This window comes from Aulonocara stuartgranti, assembly GCF_965226115.1.
Source record: "Aulonocara stuartgranti genome assembly, chromosome: 6".
NCBI lineage: Eukaryota > Metazoa > Chordata > Actinopteri > Cichliformes > Cichlidae > Aulonocara > Aulonocara stuartgranti.
The window spans coordinates 23,818,599-23,831,400 of record NC_138944.1 but is presented as its reverse complement, the minus strand read 5'-3'; the positions used below and the strand labels follow the sequence as shown (position 1 = coordinate 23,831,400).

The window sequence follows — 12,802 nt, the reverse complement described above, 5'->3', positions numbered from 1 at the left end:
TTGCCCAGCGATGTTGGACCATGCTCCTAATGGGACAATGGATGGTGTCTTGGGGGATCTCCCAGATCACTTGGCTCATGAACAGCCTGAAATGAAACACAACTGATGCCTAATGACAGCTAGGGTGACGCTCTCTAGCTAATCAGAGGCATTCACACCAGTATCCTGCTGGAGGTCACTTTGGAGCTCTGGCCGTTCTTGTCCTGTTCTTCCCTGCACAAATGAGCAGATACTGGTCCTTCTGATGGATTTGACTTTCTACAGCCCTGTTCAGCTCTCCTTGAGCAAACCTTCTGGCAATAGCACGCATCAATGTGCCATCCTGGAGTTGGCCCACCTGTGCAACCTCTTTAGGATCCAGATATCCAGGCCTCATGCTAGCCAAATGCAAAACTAGTGCAAAAACAATCAGAAAAGATGAGGTTAAAAAAAAAAAAAAAAAAAAAAAAAAAAATTCAAAAAAAAATCAGTGGCCTTCACCTGTAAAACCATTCCCCTTTTAAGAGTTGTCTCACTGTTGTCCCTCTAGTGCACCTGTTAATTTCATTAATGCCAAAGCAGCTGAGACTGATAAACAGTGCCCTCTGCTACTTAACTGGCCATATCTTTTTTTTTTTTTTTTTTTTTTACTTTAATTGAATCGAATGACTAAAATTAAATGGCTTAAAACTAACCCATTAACTCTAATTACAAAAAGGCAAGACTAATTTTGTTCCCAGAGCTGAACACTGCAGACGTGACAACATGTTTCTGTACGAAACGAGTGTTTATTGCTTTGGCATCATAAACATATCAGACTTTGTTATCTCAGAGGTAATCTGGGAGGACTGGATATAATTGCACTGAAATTATTTTAGTGCGCTATTTGACGCAAGAAGTGGACGTGCGTTTAAATTGTGTTGCACAAAAGCAACTGAGGGAACTCGTGACCTGGCCAAGGCTGACCTCGCACAGCTTGCCAAGATGGCCTTTGAATGAGCTTCTGAAGAGCACCATGGAGTTAAAAGGTTGTCATTGATTCTACCTGGTCGGCCAGCCAGCAGGAAAGTTCCCAGAGCTGATGTTGTGGTATAAGGCAGTTTTCTATTTGTTGGTAAATTTTGTTTTCCATTGTAAAGAAACAAAACCATGTCTGCAATGCGTAAAAAGATGTTATGATAAGCAATACTTAGCTTGCTAGTGTCGTCTTTGTTTTGTTTTTTAAATGTATCCAACACAAGTCATCAGGGCATGTGCTGGATCAGGCTGAACAGGGTGACTGTCGTTTAGGAGGGTTTGAAAGGTAAACTCCAAAACAGTCTGCTGCGCTTGTTGACATTTAGTCACAGTATTATGAATCTACATACTTTGAGGTGTGATTTGTGTCTTTAAGCTTTGGCATAGGAGAATGATATGCATATTCCTTAATCTCCCAAAAATAAGTGTATTGTTAAGAAATTAATGTTAAAAAGTGATTTATTTTTTCAAAGCCAAAAAACAGAGAACTTCACCTGCAAACTCTGCTGATCACAGCTTAGCAAAGATAAAGTAAGGGAGCCAGTTTGAGGATCGCAGAACAAACATGATGATTAGGCTGCAAATAAATGATATAAATGCAACCTAATGCCATTAGCTTTATGCTACCCTTTTCTTAAAGTTGTGCAATTATCTTCAGGCCTAATATCAAAAAGCTTACACTTAAAATCAGTCATATTCATTCAGCTCTTAAATAATGCTCTTTAATTTCGTCGTGTAAAATTAAAATGTTTAGGTTGGCGTTTGTTGTGCAGTGGGCCAGGGAAGAGGCACGATGCACCGTTAACTGACCCACTTTAACAGGGCATCATCCACTGCCACTGACTCACAAGACAAATAAAAGCTTGAAACATCAAAGTAATAAAAACGACAGTTAGGACCTCTGGCCCGCCACTCACTGCTTCCTCGTGCTCCTTCCAACAGTCATAGTCTGTTGCCATGGCAATGCTGGCATAGCACAAGCCAGCCTCCTTGGCGAGGACCGCCTCTGGCACGGTGGTCATATTGATGACGTCAGCACCCCACTGGCGGAACATCAGGCTCTCTGCCCGCGAAGAAAACCGAGGCCCCTCGATAGTCAGCATGGTCCCTCGCACATGACATTTGACCCCCAGACTCCGCGCCACCTCCACCAAAACCTGCAGGGAATATCACCGTCATTCTGGAATAAATCACTAACCCCCAAGGTGGGGTGGCAACTGCTTATCTGTATGCCGTTTCAGTCTACTGCAGATAAGCAGACATTCATTCTAAACACAGACGCTACCCCCATGAAAACACTGTCTCTGAAGGTCCATTATTTTTCTTGACCAGGAGAAGTTTTTCATGTCAATATTGGAAACTTAAAGACAATTATGGTTTTATTCAACCTGGTGCATTCTGTGGCCCGAAAACAAAACAACAAACAGTAGGTAACCAGCAATCAGACAGTAAAGCCTTTCCATCAGCACACAGCAGCAGATATCCCGCGTTAGTCGAGGTTCCCATTTCTGGAAATGATGCGGGGTTAATATTTGTTAGAATGGTACGTTGGTTCAGTCGAGGGTGCTGCCACAGCAGAGCCTGCAGAGGACAGGACACACAACTCACCACCAAATTACCTGTATTACTTTCCCATCCAACAGGACATCGCTTAGACTTGGTGCTAGAGAGCTGGCAGGTTAAAGACCATTTAATGTCCAGTTTGACTGCATCGGATATTTGTGCTCTCATATGCACCTCAGTCATGTAACGTCTAGAAAAGCATCACAAAAAACCTCCTTTACGTTGTCAGACAAAAAGACCCACAGTGATGTGCACTTTATGCTATCAATACTTACACTGAATAAAAATAATCACTTTAGGAGAATTTAGTATACAGTGGTCCCTCGTTTATCGCGAGAGTTGCGTTCTAAAAATAACCTGCGATAGGTGAAATCCGCAAAGTAGTCAACTTTATTTTTTTTACAATTATTATAGATTTTAAGGCTGTAAAACCCCTCACTACACACTTTATACACTTTTCTCAGACAGGCATGAACACTCACATTTTCTCTTGTTTAAACACTCAAAGTTCAAACCTTCGTAGAAAAATAAGTCCAGCATTATAGAATGAAACCAAAGATCAGACCCTATTCTCAGGTCCAGAACATGGGAATAGAGCAGCCGCCAGAGAATTCAACATTAATGAATCAATGGTACGGAAGTAGAGGAAGCAATAACAATGAGATGAGTAAAGTTTGACTTATCTGACTGTTTTGTTTCGCTTAATGCGCCCTATAGTCCGGTGTACCTTATGGTCCGGAAAATATGGTAACTTCTACCTTCCTTTAGCATGTCCAGAAGTCCAACTTTGTGTGCGATGATTAGCATCTTCCTCTGCCTTTTGGGTGTTATCACGGGTGCTTTTGATGGTGCAAAACGTTTTGTCGACATTGTTGTGTTTGTTGGGGAGAAAACACACAGTGCAGCACTTCAGTCACACACTGCTAGCGATCGAAGATTTATGTAAATTTGACAAGCTGAACGCATTCTGTACTGTACAGGAGACACGGCATGAAGGAGATTGACTGACAATGGTCTACAGCTGATCAGGACTCAGAACACAATGCACTATTTTAAAAAGAAAAAAAAAAAATCTGCGAAACAGCGAGGCTCTCAAAAGGTGAACCGTGTTATAGCAAGGGACCACTGTACTGAGCAAAATTACATGTCAGTTACAAAATAACAAGTTTGACGTAGGACGTGTTTAGATTTATAGACTTACCTCTCTAGTTTTGTTGCAGAAAGGCTCAGCCATGGGGATATGACAGACACCTGGGGGACTGGTGGGCTGACCATCGTAGAGTGTTTGAGACCTCTTGGTTGTCCTACCAAACAAACAAAACAAAACAGGAAAAAAAAAAAAAAAAAAAAAGCAGATTTGTTTCAATGACAAAAATATAAAAACACTTAAAGATGTAAGATTAATAACTTTGTTTCTTTTTAATGAGTTTATCTGACCTAAAGTTGAGAAAAAGTGTGAAAAGATATGAGGAATAACTGCAGAAATACTGGGAATGGCCATCAAAATCATTCTAGACAACATGTCGACATGAATGAGGTACAGAAATCATTCATTTCATAATCAGGACTATTTGGCTCAGAAATCTGCAAATTTTTGTGGCATGACCAGTTTCACAGCAGTCAGGACTATAAACATCAACAGAATGGAAGAAGGTCTCAAGCTTCGCTATAACAACCGACCTAAAGTTTTCCCTTCTGCTGAGTCAGTGCTGTTGCAAGAGGCAAAGTGCCAGCCTGTGTCCCCATGGTTCTTCATGGCAATAGGTCAGGATTGCACAAAAGGCTGATTCACTTATCCAAGTGACCTGAAAACATCAGGATTTCTGTGCTCCATGTAGCCTCTTAGCTTCTTTTGTATAAAGGGAATTCTGTGTGGATGCAGTTTGGACAAAGCCATGTTCTTCAATGTAGAAGAAATTTACTTCATATTACTGATTTACCAAAGTAGCCACTGTTTGCCTTCATGGCCACTTTGCACTTGTCTTGTACAGCTTGCCAGAAGTGACTTTGTGCACATTCACATGATTTCCTTTTTAACTGTATTCAAAAGCATTAGCTGCATCATGCTGAGGTTCTGCTGGTATATACCAAACAGACCCATCTGACTACTTTAGTAATCCAAAAGGTGAAAGATTACGTAAGTGAAAGAATTGTGATGATACATTGATGGTGGCTTCAAGCAGTGGTCCTGCATTATACAGCAATACACTTGCAATGAAAGATACTGACCAAATAACCAATCAAAAAGGTATGCAGCATGAAATGACGCGCTCGTCAATGGGACACCAGCACTTGTTTTTAAAATAAAGAGGGGAATTCCAGCCATGCATCAAATCTGATGATTCACGTATCAGCACACACTCCACATTGCTTTGCCTCAGTGTGCTTTGCACCTTAAGAGAAATCTCATACTTGGAAAAAAAAAAAACAAAAAAACAAATCATGAAATGGAAGACAGAGTTGCCTCGGCTGCAGATCATTGGTTTTGTTTTCAACATGCATGACTAGAGCTAATGTCAGTGCTTCCCAAGACTTAAGTAGACGCATCAATTGTTCAGAGAAGGCTGTGTGACTGTTTTAACTGTTACACGGAATAATAAGGAAAGACATGTTTGGGACAAGGAACACAATGAATAGTGGAGACCTGTATGTTGGTCAAATAAGCCATAATGTTGTTTCAAAACAACACCTTAACAAAATGCAGTTAAGGTGAAATGTTGACATCTGCAAGAGTAGTTTTAGTTGAAGTGGGTGTGATTGTTCTTTGGGCCGTGCTGGTGACATTGCTGGCTTAGAACTTTGTTTTATATCTTCTCTTTGAACAAGATGGAAATTTAGGAGTAACATGGCGATCGTGGCTCAAGAGTTGGGAGTTCGCCTTGTAATCGGAAGGTTGCCGGTTCGAGCCCCGGCTTGGACAGTCTCGGTCGTTGTGTCCTTGGGCAAGACACTTCACCCGTTGCCTTCTGGTGGTGGTCAGAGGGCCCGGTAGCGCCAGTGTCCAGCAGCCTCGCCTCTGTCAGTGCGCCCCAGGGCAGCTGTGGCTACAATGTAGCTTGCCATCACCAGTGTGTGAATGACTGGATATGTAAAGCGCTTTGGGGTCCTTAGGGACTAGTAAAGCGCTATATAAATACAGGCCATTTACAAACCCAGCAGTGAGACCTTAAGAGATCCAGCCTACGGCTCTTCAATCCAGCCTAGGCTTACAATGTTTTTTCCTGGGGACCCTGGAAAAAACATTGTAAGCCTAGGCTGGATTGTAAATGTAAAATAATAAAATAAATATTCTTCTGTAGCAATAACAAAGTATAACATAAATTATTCTGTAGCAATTACACAAGAATATCCAGTAATGTCCCTGCCTACAATTAAACACATTCACTTACTGAAAATCGGGGGCACCTGCTGCGGCAGCCTTTTACCACAAACTTAGTCACTGCTCGGTGACATTCGTCTATCCTGGCCTGAAAGGAGACGCTACCGGTAGACTGCAGCGAGAACTGCCAGCATCTGAGCCAGACTCTGTCTCTCTCATCATGGTCACCTAAATGCACAGTAATGGCAGGTTTTGTAATAAGGCAGATCGCGCTAACATAATATGCACCGTTAGTTGATTATTTACCTGCCGCATTAACGGGAGAGGACGTGCAAACGTTACCGCTGCTGCTGGGTTGAGATTCACGAGTCCGGAGCGGAATTAAAAACACGACATTCATTTAAGGTCATCGCGTGTTTTGTGAGCAAATGCTTTTGCATATTCGTAGTGTTTCCTCCCTTAAATGAAATATCTACTTTGCAAGTTGCCCTCAACTGGAATCGATAAGGGAATCGTTTGCAAAACTGGCAAACAATTCCAAGGAATTGAAACAGTGGGAACCGGTTCTCAACAAGAACCGGGTTTCGATACCCATCCCTAGTCATTATATACTATATTTTGCAGACAGAGTTACAGGACTGTCTCCCAGACCACAGACTCATAATACAAGCCAGAGCTTTATAATATAAATTAAAAATAAAAAAAAATCAAGTTGTGTTTTCGAAATTGGAGTTAGTTATTTGTACTTCCAATAGTGTTAACATACTGCACAGGTGAATGACTAGAATTTTTTACATTTTCATTGTAAGGGGGCTAAAGCAGTTAATTAAAAGAAGTCTAACATAAATGTAAATGCTGTAATTTGATTATTTTAATAAACCATGTAACTTGGATGGATTAGATGCCGGCGCGACCACAGTGCACACGTCTGATGTCGCTCAGAGTGGTCCAAGGGACCGCTCAGGGAGTTTGTGTGTTCGCTCAGACACGTGAAAAATTAGAGGGAACATTGCTCCGAACCCATCAAGAGGAACCAGTTGAGACGGTTCAGGAATCTGACTAGGATGTTGCCTGGACGCCTCCTAGATGAGGCATTTAAGGCATTTCCAACTGGAAGGAGGTTCCAGTTGGAAATGCCTGGAACAACTGAAGAGATTCCATTTGTTTATTAGCTCAGAAATGTCCGATGGATAGAGATGGATGAGGTGGCCAGACGGAGACAGGTCTGGACATTATTGCTTAGACTGACCCTGCAACCCAAACTCATAAGTGGCCAAAGAAGAACAAAAAATAAATAAAGCAGTAAAGAGTAATTTTAATTTCTTCAGTCATGGCACCGATCTTGTGGCCCATTATTAGGTAATGGTGCTAATGTCGGCCATAATGCAACGGAATTGTTCATGTGGCTGGGAAAACCTGCAGTTAGTTGAAACCAAAAAAAAAAAAAAAAGTTGTTTGGATCAGTGATGAAACACTTATTGTGCTGAAAACACTGAATCTACATGAACTACATAAACTTTTTTCCTGGATTATTGAGCACGCATAAATCAATATAAGACGAGCTGCATCCAAAAGCAAAAGCATTTGTTGTAAAGGCTAAACTTAGAACCTGACAGTCCGTAGATGCATTTTAAAAGTACAATTTAGCACAGTGTTAGCCATGATTAGAATCTGACAAAGTAAGCTCTTATAGTGACCATGTGGTTTGCACACAACAAATAAGCAGAGGTGATGGCATGAAGTAAAGCCTTCAGCAGCACAGCATGCTGTCACATGCTGTGGGACAAGTCTGTGCATGTCCCAACAAGCAACTTCCTCATTTCCGATAAACAGATCTTGTTTGTTCTTGATACTAGTAGTTTATCGACTTCAACAAAACAGGCAAACCCACATGCAAACTCACTCATGTTGAAATTCATAATAGAACACACTGACATAAATTAGGGAAGGCAGACTACAACTTACCTCAATTCAGCTAGATGCATGCCAACTCATGAGTCATAAGGAATCCTTTTTACACCTCTCAATGCACATATTGTGCCATTTAATAAAATCTCTGCTGTCAGCTAACTGAGAGAACAACACTCCCACAAGGTCGTGCTCTTGGTACGCTACAGCAGAAGTATGTGTGTATGCCTTGAGGTCAGAAACAGCTGACAAGCTATTTTTTTCCCCCCTCCATGAAACAGAAAGAAATTATCAAGGTTTACCAGCAAGTGTGTTTAAGCAAGAACTCGCGTGCTACAGTTTTAACCACAGCCATACAATACCAGCGATCACTTGCAAGCCATAACCCTTTTATCTACGTCCCCCCGGTTTGTTTTGTCATATATCATCGTATCTCAATGCTTGTTCTCCCTCTGCTCTTTCCCTTCACCTGAAAAATAAATAAAATACTGTAGAACATGGCTGCCCCTTCCTCCCCACCGTCACCAAGTGCTTCCTAACCAGAGGCTGTTTTCTCTCTCAAGTAGGATTTTTTCCATACAATACAAAATAATGAGCATTAAAGATGAAGCTGCAAATTCTTGTGGATTTTGAGGGATAAAACAATACTAGACTCAGTTTTTTTGCCATAAGATATCTAGTCTGTTTTAGAAAGTGGTTTGACACCAAATATCAAAGTGCATATATGAGTGTATTTATTTGCATGTTTACATCTATAAAATCCTCAAAATACTGGATCTTTATTAGTTTATTACTTGGAGATGATTTCTTTTAGTCAAGTATTTTCAGTGCACGGACAGAGACACTTAAAAAGAGTCATCCTTATGTCAACAAGGTTACTCTGAGTCACACTTTGACTCTGTTGACAAGAAGGAAACTGACAGGTTATAAACCAATTCAACCTGTTCCCATGAATATTTACTGCACATACCAGTCTGTCTTTAAAAAGCCAACGATCAGTGTTCAGTCACTTGTCCTGTTACTACCGGTAATTGTTGCACGGATACTAAACGTTCTTTTCAGTCTGTCTATAGATAGAGAGATCTCTCTATGATATATGATTCCATCTAAATTCTAGTGCCATCATCACATCAATTATTTCATACCTGTAGCTCCACCAGATGAAAATGGAGACTGCTTTTTATTTGCTCACTGCCAATTTTATGAATCATGCAACTAGAGCACAATGAGGTTCTCTTCCTCCACCTCCCACACGCTTTGTTAACTAAGGATGAATTAACTGAAGAACTATCACAAAAACCCATTTATATATTCTCCATCTCATTGACAAAGTTGGAAGCAGATGGAAATCAGCTTATTTTTGTTCTAAACTTGAGTTACAGTTAACATTGAGTCTATGGGGGACTGACTCACTTTTGGAGCAAAGGCCCATTCACACGGCAGGATGCGGCATCTGCTGTGCTAACCGCTAGCTGGAGCAAATTGCCCAAAATTTGTGTTGTACTTGCTGTTGCACTCCGCCAATTTTTTTGCACCCACTCCACATGTACTAGATGCGCTTCCCGGTCATTTTAAACCCTGCATCTCTCATTTATGAAGAAGAAAGCTTTGGCACTATCCCTACCGAGTCACTCTACAACACTGCTTTCCTCCTGAGCGACGCGACACACACACACACACACACACACACACACACACACACACACACACACACACACACACACACACACACACACACACACACACACACACACACACACACACACACACACACACACACACACACACACACACACACACACACACACACACACACACACACACACACACTAAAGTTTGTATCTCTGATATGCACAGAATGTTTTCGTTCATTGTGGGTCTGAACTTAGAGCAGGTGTGGGCTTAATGCCTAATCACCTAATCCAGCCCTAACTATATTCTTTATCAAAAAGAAAAAAAAAAGAAGAAAAAAAAAAACACAAAGGTTTTAGGGCTAATCTTAAAAGGTAGAGAGGAAGTTTATGTCCTGAATCCAAACTAGGAGCTGGTTCCCCAGAAGAGAGGCCAGAAGGAGGATAAGACAGAAGTTGTAGTGTTTGATAGTCACACCCTGCTGGAACAACTAACTGATGCGTTAGGTCCCCTTGGTAGCCATCTCTCGCCCACTGTTAGAAACCTTTGTGTTTTCCTGGACAGCTCTTTCAAACCCGAGAAACAGATCTCCTCTGTCGTTGGGAAAAAATAAATAAAAAAAACAAAAAAAAAACCAAAACAACCCTGTTTCTACCAGCTGCGTCAGATATTTAAGACAAAGCCATACCTCCCTTCGTAGGAAAAAAGTTTATTCACGCTCTTATCACTTTCAAGTTAGACTACTGTAATTCCCTCTACTCGGGCCTCCCATCTTCCTCTATTCACCGGCTCCAGTTTAAAACGCAGCTGCACCTCTCCTAACTGGTACTAGAAATTATGCCCACATCACACCAGTTTTAGCCAACATACATTGGCTCCCTGTAGAATATTGTATCAATTTCAAAATTCTCTTGCTTACCTTTAAAATTTTAAACAATTTGGCTTCCAGTTATCTATGCGAATGCCTCCATTTGTATATCCCTAATAAGGCACTTGGATCTTCCAATTAAATGCTCCTGACGCAACCGAGGTCTCGTCTTAAGTCCAGATGTGACCGGGCCTTTGCTGTCGTAGCTCCCAGACTCTGGAATAACCTCCCTCCTTATATTCGTTCCTCTGAGTCCATCCAGTCTTTTAGATTGCATCTTAAAACTTATTTTAGCCTGGCTTTTGATTCAAACTAGTATGTTATTTCGTGGCTAGTTATGTTTTTGTTTTTTGTTTTTTTAATCCGTGTCGTTTCCTGCCCTCCTTTTAACTGTTTCTTTTTATTCTGTCTTATGCTATTGCTCTGACCGACTGTGAAGCACTTTGGTCAACTTTGTTGTATTATTATGTGCTATAGAAATAAATTTTGATTTGGTTTTGATTTTAAGCTCTGCCTCCCATTCTACTTTTAGAAACTCTTGGAACCACAAGTAAACCTGCAGTCTGAGAGCAAAGCGCTCTGCTGGGGTAAAACAGTACTACCTGATTATTCAAGAGCTTGTTTGTTTGGAATAGGACTTCAAATGTGTTTGTTTATTTTGTTATTTAAAAAGGGACAGTGCAGTTTAACATACATCAGTTTTGTACTTGAACTAACGCCCATAGGTTTATAGCTATTGCTAATTTTCAACAATTGTCCCTTGTTGGGCTTACAATCAAAATAGGTACATTTAGCAATAAAACATACATTTTCATAAAACCAAATTACATCATAAATACAATTACAATTAATAGACAATAATTTAAAATAAAATTAAAATCATTAGTTAAAATGACTACATCTCTGATTTCCCTTTAACCAAACTTTAACCTTCAATGTAAAGGATCTGATGTCTGTAATCAATTTGATTTCGGTTGGAAGTGTGTTCCACAGATGGCAAGCCTTTATGGAAAAAGCTGACTGACCGAATGTCGATCTGCAATATAATATCTTGCAGTTGCCGTTCACCTTGCTCCTAGTAATACAATTACCATCTTGTCTCTGGATGCATCTATTGAGACACTCTGGGGCCATCGTATTTATACATTTAAAAACTAATTTAAGAAAACAAATGATTAAAACTCTTAAAACTAAGTAGATTATATTTCTTTAAAATGTGACAGTGATGCCACCGAACAGATTTTTTTTTATCCATTATTTTTAAAGACTGGTTATATAAGGATACCACAGACTGAATTGTAGATGGTGCTGCTTGGGTCCAAACTGTCATACAATATGACAAATGAGAGAATGTCATGGAATGCATAAATAACTGAGCTGCTAAGTGGGTATAGTGCCGAATTAACTTAAAACAATTCAGATTAGCCTTGACCGTCTTAGAAATCTTCTTTACATGCTTGTCAAATTTAAGATGTGAATCTAAAATTATTCCTAAAAACTTAAAATCTTTGACTTCCTTTATTTCTTCGTTCCCCAACTTGATTTTAAAATCATTAGATGAACTTCGTTTCCTAATAGAACAAACAGTTTTTTGTTTTTAATTCAATACAAGATTATTTTGTTCCAGCCATTTTTGGACATCATTTAGATGTACCATTAAGGTGTCTGCTGCCTCGCCAGGTGACTTAGCTGGTACGTGTATAACTGCATCAAGTTGGCAGTTAGCTTTTGGACAACTGGCAGGCAAATCATTTATAAACAAACTAAATAGCAATGGGCCAAGAACACATCCTTGGGGAATACCCATTCTGTTTTCCAACATGGACGACTTATCTTTATCAACCCTCACACACTGCTCTCTTTTGTGAAGATGGGACTCAAACCAATCAACTGCTTGCTTTGAAAAGAAGTATGTCATGGCTGACAGTGTCAAAAGCCTTTTTTAGGTCAAGGAACACTGCACCCACAACATTACCATTATCCTACTATTATTTGATTCTGGATTTAACAGGATGCCAATAAAGAAAAGCAATATGGGAGAAATATGGTCTCCCTTTCTAGTCCCTGTCAATACTTATTCTGTGGCATTCTTGATCAACTGAAGGCTTTACAGAGAGTTTTTAGGACAACATGATAATCCTGAGTAATAATAGTAATAGGGCCGAGTACAATTACCTGAGTTTTACCTGGATTTAGATTTAGGAAATTAGAGGTCATCCAGGGCTTCACATCTCTTTAAATGGTGGGTGTCACCTGGCTTCATGAACAGATAAAGCTGGGTTGTCATATGCATAAATGAGACTGGTGCCTGAAATATCTGATACTATAAGAATGCACATTTGTGCTTATCATGAACGCCGGTGAACTCAAACAGGAAATGTCTTTAATGACAGTTATTAGTTTTGTTTAGGCAGTGATGGGGACAGTCAAACAGTCCATTTGAGAGGCTCCCCAGGTGCTTGTCACTGTGGTCTGCAGCACTACGAGGACAGCTTCCTGTGGTAGACTTTAATGCT

The 12,802-nt window shown here is 40.3% G+C and overlaps 1 pseudogene across 1 annotated transcript in view; it reads right to left on the bottom strand.

Moving 5' to 3' along the window:
- The window catches only part of LOC309708851, a 32,410-nt pseudogene that overhangs the window by 4,000 nt on the left and 15,608 nt on the right, over window positions 1-12,802 (bottom strand). The window contains exons 6-7 of the transcript XR_014280888.1: window positions 3,761-3,863; window positions 1,914-2,153 (exon numbers count right to left, since the gene is read on the bottom strand). The product of XR_014280888.1 is annotated as an uncharacterized misc_RNA (transcript). The remainder of the gene's footprint in view (window positions 1-1,913; window positions 2,154-3,760; window positions 3,864-12,802) is intronic.